This window comes from Bacillus rossius, chromosome 6, assembly GCF_032445375.1.
Source record: "Bacillus rossius redtenbacheri isolate Brsri chromosome 6, Brsri_v3, whole genome shotgun sequence".
In the NCBI taxonomy this organism is placed as follows: domain Eukaryota; kingdom Metazoa; phylum Arthropoda; class Insecta; order Phasmatodea; family Bacillidae; genus Bacillus; species Bacillus rossius.
The window spans coordinates 47132234-47143906 of NC_086334.1; positions in this window are offsets into that span (position 1 = coordinate 47132234).

Consider the following 11673-nt stretch of genomic DNA (forward strand, 5'->3'; position numbering starts at 1 on the left):
TTACACCTGCAGGTAATAAAAACTTTTAATTGGAGTAATAATAACAAAATATTGAAAATAGGGTGATTGCTGTTATATGTAACTACAAGAAACTTGCAGGAATGGGCTCTATCTGCTGCTAGACAGCATAACTTTCAAACAAGTTGTAGATTCTGCAGCACCTTTTGGAAGCAGGCATTACAATTAATACATAAATTTAACAACTTCGTCAATACGGACAAGACAGGTATGTGAATATATTAAAACATTAACGTATGCTTATGTTAATTGTAATTGTACACTTATCCGTTTCTTATAACTCATGCTATTATCTGTTTTAGGGAGGCCAGTACCAATCTACATTTAATAGGACTCTTACAGAAAAAGGTAGTGAAACTGTTTTTGCTATACGACACAATATGAATAAAGTGACACGTTCATATACGGCACATTATGCACTCACCTTAATCTGGAAAACTATTGCTTCAGGTATTTGTATGTGTTCAAGAACCAACCATGTAAATTTGGTCAAAGAGTGCAGAAAACGGTGGAAGAATACGCACAAAAAACCGTTTCTCTTCGTGAAAATTGGTTCGCACCATCCGCCACAGATGGCAGCACCGTGCTTGTCGCACATTTCCGTTCCTCGACTGCAGCGCATTCATGAAATCACTCCTACGAAATGCCGCACTACCGAGAGCTAAGATGTTACACACTGATTTTGTGATACATCTCCTTTTTTTACGGGGTTGAGTTAGATTCGTGTACAAGCGAGAACTCGGTTGGCGATCCTCGACTCGTCTGGGAATCGAACTGGCGTGTTCGAGAGCTTCGACTCACCGGCGAGGTGCTTCTGACAGCTGTCCGGCGTGATGGTAGGTACGTGTCCAGGATATTTCCGAGCAACGCCCGGAACTCCCGGCATGCATACTTTACGAGAAAAAAAAAGAAAGAAAATAATATTTACAACGGCTTGGTCTCGAAAGCCATGTCGATTTGTCCCCCCCCCCCTCCCCCCCCCCGGTTCTTATTTCGATGCCTCCCTTGCATTTGCGTTGTGTCACAAATATTTTAAGGGTTGGTAAAAAAATCGTGCAAATGATTATAATTACGTAGACTTGTGTGGTATTTTACACAAATGATATTTTATTAAACACATCTTTTTGAAATGTGTGTGGCGGAACAAAATTGAAAAAAAGGTATCGAGTTAAAATTTTGAAAATAACCATTAAAAAAAGTAATGACGAAAAAACTAGAAATTTACGTGGCATGTCAGACCAAGTCTCAAGTTAGTACATTATATTAATATTTTTAGAACACTTTTTTTATAAAATACTTATTAGAAACTTTCGTTGGAGCTAAGTAATGGTTCGGCTGTTAATGTTGCTTATAACAGAGATCATACACCTGTGAAAACGTATAACTTTTTGACTCTTAAGCTGTAACAGATTTTAATACCGAAATGAACATAAAAGTCGTCTTGTGGGAACTGTTTCAGGGTAAGCCGTTTTCACGCTAGTGTGTCTGAGGCAGTATTTGAATTGCCTGATAAGTATGCAACACGCACTACCTACGATACACCGTGGCAGTAGAGCATAGGGGCGGCAAAATTTAAACTTGAAATATAAAATCATTGGTTAAATTCGAAGTCCAGCAGAAAAAGCAGATTTTGAAGACCACTGTGCTACAATCTTGAGACCCAGGCCCTTATTCCAGAATATAAAGAATAAATTTGTAGGCTCATGTTAAAATCCGGGGTTCACCCGCTATGTTGATTTTTCGTTAGTCATCATTACTTTTATTTAAGGGCTATTTCTAAAATTTGAGCATCTCGTTGTTCTGTTACAAATATTTGTTATTTAATGTAATATCATAGTTGTAAAAAGGCTCGTACGTCTTCATAACCATCATCACTTGCACGACATTCTACACCCATGATTTTACACTAAGTGAATTACAGTTTAAAACATTTGTGCCAAAAAAAACAAGAGAGATATCAATTTAAAGTTTTAGAAATGCAATTTAATATAAAATAATAAATGAAAAAAATATATAATTGCGTATGAGACACACTATCATATAGCAACGAAAAAAAAAAGCTATTTATGGTAGAGTTGAACTTAATCCAAACCAAAAAATTGGTTGTCTGTAAAGTCAGTTTACGGACGATAGTTTAACGTGACGTCATAACAAAACATTGATGAAATGATTGCATACTTTTATGAATAAAATTGAATCATTTTTATTGAATTATCATTATTGACGTGACAACGTCTAATAAATCGATGAACGCCGGCTGCACGCACGAAAAAGTGTCCCACTACGGATGTCCCACTACGGATGTGCCCTGTTTGCTCATTGTACGCATGCGTGGCATCTCTCTCCAACTCGATTGGAACAACCATCGATTTGACTTTTCAATCATATTTTTGTCGTTTGAATTATTAATATTATAAAATTTAACGATCGTCCACCGATTTTCAGCACAATCGGTACGGTTATTTAAAAGTAATGTTGAATATTCAAATACGTTTTGAACCAACAATGGTGTTTTACAGTTACACATAATAATTCAAATTACACCCGGGATCTTTTGCACAATGTTTTAAAAATTATTGTAACACATTATAAATAAGTTTGGTGTATTTGGGATGCATATTTGTTATAAAATCTTGTTATAAAAACGAAATAATAATATTTCCCTACCCTGAAAAAAGTTTATAAATATGAATATATAACATTGAAAACTACAAATTTTCAAGTATGGCTTCGTGACATTCGGTCAGCGTCGTAAATTTACAATCCAAAGGATATCGGTTCGAATCCGGGCAGGTGCAAGTTATTTATGCACTTGTAAAAATAAATACGGCGCACGCAACATTTCAATAGTAACAAAAATATATTTGAATTAATGAATGCAAATAAAAGTAAATTTATTAATTAAATTGTACATTTCATTTCACTCCTTTGTATCCATACAAAATAGTGATAATTCAATAAAATTTCTTCCTCAAAGAATGGTTTGGTTTCAAAAACCTATTACGGCTCAGTCTCAGGCCGAATATATTTCCTTTTCTTCTGGATCAATCATTTCATCAATGTTTTGTTATGACGTTGTCACGTTAAACTATCGTCCGTAAACCGACTTTACAGACAACCAATTATTTTATAGATACAAAGAGGAAGTGAAATGAAATCTACAATTTAATTGAAAAATTTACTTTTATTTGCACTCATTAATTCAAATATGTTTATTACTTTAACGAAGAGATTATTTTAACTATAACTTTTATACATGTTTTCTATTTAACTTCTTCCAATCTGTGTTATTCTGTTAAGGATAGGACGATGATAGGAAAAGTAGGAAACGAATGGGAGTGTTTCAAGGATGATGTGAAGGAAAATGGCTTACCCAACACCAAAATGCAGTCAAAAATAATATATTTGCGCCACGGACTCTGCAGCAATGCTAGGAGGAACGGGTTAGCAAAGAGCAATGAAAATGTTACATTGAAATGCATGAAAACAGAATTACGCCACGGACTAGGTCGCAATGCTAGGAGGTTCAGGTTAGCAAAGAGCGATATAAAATGAGCGTAAAGGGACACAGCGAAACGGGACAATGTGCGTAACGGGAGCCAGCGTTCATCGATTTATTAGACGTTGTCACGTCAAAAATAAAACGTTCGAATCGAAACGTGATTGCAAACAGAAATTCTCTGACATAATTTAACTAACAATAATGCCTAAACCAGATACTCAGCATTTTATAAAACAAATCGCTTCAGAGCCAAACCTTTTCCTTTCACCGTGCTATCGCGTCTGTGAATAATAATGCACTTCATAATGCACATTACGTCATGCGTCCTCGATCAAAGCCCGACGCGGGACAGAACTGTCACCCAGTACCACCCTTCCCCCACCCCACATAACGTGTCGCGGCAGTATTTATAGCCGTGACCTTTACGCAACGTCACAGCGACGTCATTAAAAGGCTATGTCCTCGTGCGGGCTGCCAGTTTTCGCGATTTTCTGCTGGATAAATTTACATCTGTTGTGTTTGAAAAAAAATCCCTCTCGTCACTTAAGATGTTTCGCCTTCCTCAAAGACATCATAATGTTAAAAACTAATTGCTGTGTTTCCAAAACAACAATTAGCAGCACAATTAATTGTTGCGCGTAAATGGTATCTATTTTAATAATGCTTACGTTATTTGAATGGTAGTATCAGTGGGAAAGATAGATTCCAAACATAATTTTGGACACATGCCATTGCAGATTGGCACTGTAAGTCACAGAGAAAATGTGAAGAGCGGACAAAGAAATTTGAATACACAAACACACGGAAAACAAGCCAAAAATCAAGTGACGTCTAAGGTTACATGCACAGACAGCACAAAGAATTCCGTGGAAGGCATTAGAGCACCATCACTGTTCTTTGTCGGCCTGCTGTGTTCGTCTGTGTTGTGATATGGTTTTGACAAATTTCAACCATTATCAGTGCTGTCTTTGCCTTTAACATTTGACTTGCGTTAAGCTTTTGGACATACGCCATTGCTAAGCACATGCATGTCTGTAGAAGAAAACTACAAAAAACCAAAAGACAATAAAAAACAACACAAATTAAGCAAAAATGGCTGTTGTCAACAGAATATATACGCCACATAATATTCCATAACAGGAATATGGTCAACAAACAAAGAAAAACAAAGAAAAATGGACTAAGAGAACGAAAACACCCCCACAAATGATGAATTGAACCCCACAAAATTTAGCATTTGTGGTTTTTTTTTTCGTTCTCTTAGTCCATTTTTCTTTGTTTGTTGAACATATTCCTGTTATGGAATATTATGTGGTGTATATATCCTGTTGACAAAAGCAATATTTGCTTAGTTTGTGTTTTTTGTGTTTTGGTTTTTTGTAGTTTTCTTCTACAGACATACATGTGCTTAGCAATGGCGTATGTCCAAAAGCTTACATCAAGTAATGCACTACCATTGCACAAATATTACAAAGATTTTAACATTTAACATCGGATGATTTTAGCTTATTTTTCCTTCGTGTGTTTGTGTATTCATCTTTCTTTATCTGTTCTTCCGGTTTTCTCTATGACATACATTATACATTGCAACTGGCAATGGGTACATCAAACATTATGTTTGAAATAAATTTAGAATTGTTGTTCCGACACACATCACTCCGATATTCGTCAGTAGCTAGTATAGGAATGGAGCTACGAGAACATGGAGCCTGGGTCAGGATTGAGAGGATGGGGTCAATGACCGACCAACCTCTGATGTCACGGTGGCCATCTTAGACGACCTTGACCTTTGACCGCGAACTTTGACATTGACCTTAACCTTCAACCTCAGTCGCCATCTTGGTTTCCACAATATTGTCATCCCATAATGCTGCAATTTTTGTTACGGTCGCCATCTTGAATTCTAATAACATGTCCGCCATTTTGGATGTGATGTTTCAGCCACTATTTTTAGATTCTTACGACACAGCCGCCATATTGTTGTCGTCTGCTGGAGGCCGCCATCTTGAATGACGACACGACAGCCATCTTGGTTTTTCTGTTCTGCTGGAGGCCACCATCTTGGATAACGACATCTTTGTTTCGGTTGTTTGTTTCTAGAGAGCGCCAGCATCGCTCTGTCTCATGCACATGAGGTCGATGACATTAAAAAATATCTTGTGCAAAGAGTCCTTTGAAGAAAATAGTAAGTTATTCAAGTATATATGCTAGTCAGTTTGGTTGAACAGATAATTTAATAAAACATATTATGCCCTGTGAAGGTAGGTTTGTTTTGTATAGTAAGAAAAAAACCATTGTTTGGAAGAATAATTGTGGATTTGGTAATAAATCATCACACTTGAAGAACTACATGGCCTACACTGAAAGGTATTAAGACACTAGCGGCGAAGAAATGAAATTGAGACACTATACCACATTTGCCCCTAGAGCGTAGTTGGAATGGGGAAGCGGGATGAAGTGTCAAAAATTTTGGCCGGGGAGATGGGCGCTCGATGGTAACGGCAGTAACGGAAAAAAAGGGTCCAGTTGTGCTAAATGGGTTGAATGCGGACGAACCCTCGAATCAACTCATCCCCCCTGCTCTCTCCATACCCAAATATCTTAAACCTACCTTACCTACCTATTCCTTTAAACTATTAATTATTATCAGTGTTAGCAGCTTGAAGAGGTAGAAATTATGTGTTCAGGGCCTTAAAATTATCGTACGTATAAAAAAAGGTACAGTGCATAAACTAAAAATTTAAATTAATTTTTAAATAAAAAACACATAGCTTTACCAGAGAAAAAAACACGCAGACACAACAACAATCTGACACAGAACAGACACGACAAAAGAGAAATAATGTGTATCGATTCATCGATTTATTTGAAGAAGAGAAAAGAGTGACATCTAGTACATGTCTAGAGAACTAATATGTGATATTTAAACTATAAAACCAGAGATGGCATTGGTAGTATAAGGTAAGGCAAAGGAAATACTTCCTCAATTTCGCCGGTACCAAAATTTTCTTCCCTAAAAATTTTTCCCAAGGTTTTTCGTTTCCCAAAATAAATATTTTCCTCCAATTTTGCGAAAAAAAAAAAAAAAAAAAACCTACCTAATGTGGAAACACTGTGGAGCATCCCGCATTTCCCCCTCCCAACTAGCCCCTCCTTCTGCGCCTTTCCCCCTCCCTGCTAGCTCCCCTCTCCTCCTCACTACCCCAACTAACCCCCTCCCCTTCCGACTTCACGCGTACCGAATGTTTACCCGCTCAGGCGGAAGCCTGCCGCGCGCGGGCCAGAGGATATTAGGGAACTTCGACGTCACTTCCTGCGGCCAGTAATTAAAGCGCTAAAATGGAAACTAGCTTCTCGTCTCTCTCTCTCTCTCTCTCTCTCTCTCCCCTTCCCCTTCCCAATCCCTCCTCGTGACCCTTGCGAACCCACGGACTTGTCCACCTCTCCCCTTTGACATCTCGCCGGCGCTTTGAGCACCGCTGTTAATTGTTTCCGAAAGGACTTCGCACCTACGGCAACCCAAACGGACGCACCGAGAGAGAGAGAGATAGAGAGAGAGAGAGAGCGAGAGAACGAAAAAAATAAGTGTTTACTTTAACGAGATGAATTTTCAAATGGTCACGGAAAACTGTATTTTCTAAAAATAAAACAAACACGGCAACGGCTAAACAAATATTACCAAGCTAACAAATAAAACTGTCCTACCAATCGAAAAAAATATTATAACGTAATTAAATTATTTTGACGGGATGAATAGTTGATAGTTGGCGCTAAATAGGGCAAGAACTTAAGAAAAGAAGTGATTGTTAGTGAATTTTTGGACTATAAATTTTTTTCCTACTGTTTTCGCTCCTTATTTTCAATGTTGTAGCATGCTAATTAGATTAAATAGTTAAAATTATTAATAAAATGAGTTGAAAGAATTGTAAAAAAAAAGTTGACTTAAATGATGCACAGAGTCTAACAGTTGTATAATTCCCTACTTTATCGTTAATCACATTTCTACTAATTCTCTCCACCATCGAGCGCCCCACTCATGGGCTTATTACTTTCAGTTACTCTCTGGGGTTCTTGACCTACATTCTTGCAGACATGTGTATCTGTATGATACCAACTTCTCAACCGACTTGTGTGGTGAAACTCTCAAGACACAAATCGCAGCTATCCTGAAGAGAAACATGAATTCCGTTTTGTGTGCAGAATTAATCGCTAGCATAAAGTGTGCGTTGAAGTATTCCGTGCTCTAGCTCAATGGTGGAACTAGAACATGTACCTACTTCCCCAACCCACGTACCATTGAGAACTATTCCGACTATACGAGGAAAACAATCTTAAAATACGTACTTAGTTTACACCATATCTGAATTGCTTTAGTTTTATGGCTATCCATACCTTGTATTTTAAACCAAGCAGTACATTTAAAACTGATTCTAAACCGATTTAAGGGAGCTGTACAAACTTAATGTAAAAATTTGCCGAACCGAGTTATCTTTCGTAAAGAATGTAGGTCTGAACATTATTTTGTTGCAAGTATATATCTCATTTTATTATTGTCTTTTAACTATGGTATTATTTTCTACGTAATTTGTAAATACCAGTTTATTTCGATGTAAAACTGACTCGTTCCATAGCCTTATTATGTTTTCTTCCATAAAATTGGGTCAATGGAATGTATTGAATAAGAATACCTACCACTATTATAAATGCGAAATGTGTTTGTCTGTTTGTCCTTTTTTCATGCAACAACAGAGCAAAATATAGACATGATTTTTTTGCATATAGATAGTTTATGGGCCAGAGAATGACATATACAAAATATAATTATGGAACTCCTCCCTAAGGGAGTGTAAAAAGGTTAATTCAGTTTTATAACAGGAAATCATAGGAGGTAGGCCACATTCTTACAAACAGTGAGTCTGTGTCATTTCTACATGTCTGCCACACGGTCATATAGTAAGGTCTGGAAAACTTTCTCTTGGCGAAACCCATCCGCTACTAACGCGAACTAAAGGCGCTAATAACAGTTTAGTTTATAACTTTGAAGTTAGATGGCGTTGCTTTGAATTTGCAATGCGCTGTCGTTTGGTGCGTCTGTCACGTATTGCCTATGGGTTACCTGGATTCCAACAAAATGAAGCTGAAGATTGGCATCCCGGTTTCTCTAATGCCTAGCCCTGATGCACGAATATTGTGCAATCAATGAGACTTTAAAATCAAAATTTCTCGTTTTTCAAGTGTATGTCCTAAAGCCTTGAAATTCGATAGGGATGTTTCATATATCACGCTGTGTTCAGCCCGGGCAGAGCTGGGTAATTAAGCTAGTAAATAAATAAATAAATTAATGAGTGGCATTCCAAGTATGTATAACAGGTGCAAACATATCCTGGATTTATTTTCTGTTGCGAAACACGCACGGTTTTATTTAAGTGCATTATTGGCAAAGCTTTAAAACAGGCTGATTCATTTTGATACAAAGCCTGAAATTAAATTTATCTTTGAGCTGATTATTTTATCCGGTAAGGCTTCTAGTCTGGATCAATGAGGCACCCTCAACCATTACAATATCGAATCACAGCCTACTACTCCAGTTGAGATGTTCCAATAGTCAATAGTCAATGAATGAACAGCGAGTACGCAGAGTATTGAAGAATACATCAGAGAAGTCACCGAACTTTTTTATGCCATTTTGGATTACTAAATTTTTTGGCACAACTTCAATGTTAAGATATTATTTTTTCGAAAATTTTGGTATGACAAGATATAATTATATTTCTAAGCGTTTTTGCCTTGTTGAAGTGTAATATTTACAAACATGCAGGGGATTGTAACCGCCGGAGTGAAACAAATGGTTTTTACACAAGTTCACGATTGTTGACTCAAAACTAATGGCGAAAACCAACAAACGGAAACTGTGTTACAAGCTGTAGCAAAATATTTGTAAATCTCAGATTCCAGAGCCTTTTCTCTCTTTGGAAAGGGAGAGACAGGAACAGAAAGACAACATATTGATTTTTATCAATTTTTATGCCATACAAATATTTATAACGTTAAATATTGAAATACAGATTTGATAGAATTCTTTAGACATACGACATTGCAGTTGCGCATTGCTTGTCATTGAAAATAAAATAAAAAATGCAAAAATAAGAAACTCTGGAACACACAGCGAACATATGGTTCCAACGATGAAACTAATCAGGTATTATAGACAAAACGACATGATTTTGTGGAGGGCCTTCAGTATAATCATATCTAATTTTTTATGAGAAAGTTTTCTTTATAATTGTATTTTATTAGCAAATTGATTATTACATTGTAATCTCAGGAAATAGAAGACTTATATAACTCCGACGTTAACACATTGAAATTGAAGTAACGATATTGCTTGAGAATGGTTAACTGAACATTTTGAGTAGGTTTTTATTTAATGGTTTTTAATACTTTGATCATAAGTCGATTGTCTGAGTTATTTGTTAACACACGTTAAAAGTACACATTTAATAATGTTTTTGAATACATGAAACACACATGTCAAGTTTGTATGGAAGACATGCTTACAGTAACACGAATACAAACCTACATTAAGTAAAGACTACATGCAAACATAATTCCTGTCGCTTCTGTGTATGAGGCAAATGGGACTGTAAGGAGGAGGAAATAAATTATTGTAGCCACTAAGGATTACAATAATGTCTCTGTAAACTTATGTAGCCACATTGTTATTTTCTCTTTCAGTCTTCGCTTGTTTTTTATTGTTTTAAATCTTGGTAGGAAGGGCTCCGGACCCTATGAAACTCCACCCTGGATACATTAGGATTCCTATGACAAAACAGTTGCTGAAATGACGTACCTCCAAAGAACTGTATTAAATCAAAACTCCCTATTGCACGAATAATTTAACGATCGTATAGAAATACAGATCGAACATTAAAAAATTATTCAAAAACAAAACTTAGTGTCTGTACACAGAATTATTACATTTGTATACGTTCCCAAAATTAATTTGATAATAAAAGTCAGTGAATTTACCGAGGAAACAATTTGTATCACTCACCATCAACTTCAGACGTTCCACCAATTTCTATGACATGCTTCAGCGAAGTGGAAATGTTATGGCCTAAAACTGGTTTCAGTCAAGATGTCATCTTTTATTTTTCAAGCCCATCGCCTCGTAATGATGAGCGACGGCAGCTATAATTAATTATTCAACGCGCGAATGCTCCAAGTCAAGCCGTTCGCGGGAGAAATATTTGGTAAGAGAAGACAAGGAAGGGTCTGGAGAAAAACAAGGCCTGTTTGAAAAGTGTTCGAGGAGGGATCTCACCCCCCCCCCTCCTTCCACCCAAACCCTCGGTAACGGAAATGTAATCTCTGTCACCGGCCGCGAAGGACGCGTCAAAGTGCCGCACGATGATTGGACGTGGCGCGTAAAAAACAGAAAGAACGGGACGGCGGGAGGAAGGAAGGGCCGATAACAAGGGGAAAGATACTGCAAAAATGCCACGACGTTGTAAAGGCCCTGCCACACCGTCAGAATTTTTAGTCTTCAACTAAGTATGACAACGTTCGTGGGCTAATGCGACTGAAATATTGTTCCAAAATTTCACCATCAAATAAAGTTGGACATACTATCCTGTCACACTATCCAAATTTATTATTGCTCAAGAACGTAAATTTTAACTTTAAGATGAAATGAAATTAATGCACGATCACTGTACTGGATGGGAAATTTGAAAAAGTTTACAATTTATATGCATTTATTAAAACTAAAAAAAAGTTTTAAATCAAATGCATACCAACGGTGGCTGCAGAATGGTCTCAAATACAGAACTTCAATAGTTTCATACAAATGTTAATGGAAGAAAGTTTGACACCTGAATTTAAGTATTTAGGTAAACTTAAAAAAAAAAAATTAAATAAAATTCGGCTTTGGGAGGGGCTATGACACCTACAGCCTCTCTGGGAGAGGTGTTTGACAAATACTCGCATAGTAAAATGAATATTTTGCGATATTTTAAAGTTATAGACACAAAATTCACTTTCCCCAGATAAAAGTATTTGCAGACAACATTCACACGGACTTACTGATGTGTAACATCTTAGCTCTCGGTATAAGGCATTTGTTGGGATCAAGTTCGTGAATGCGACGGAAA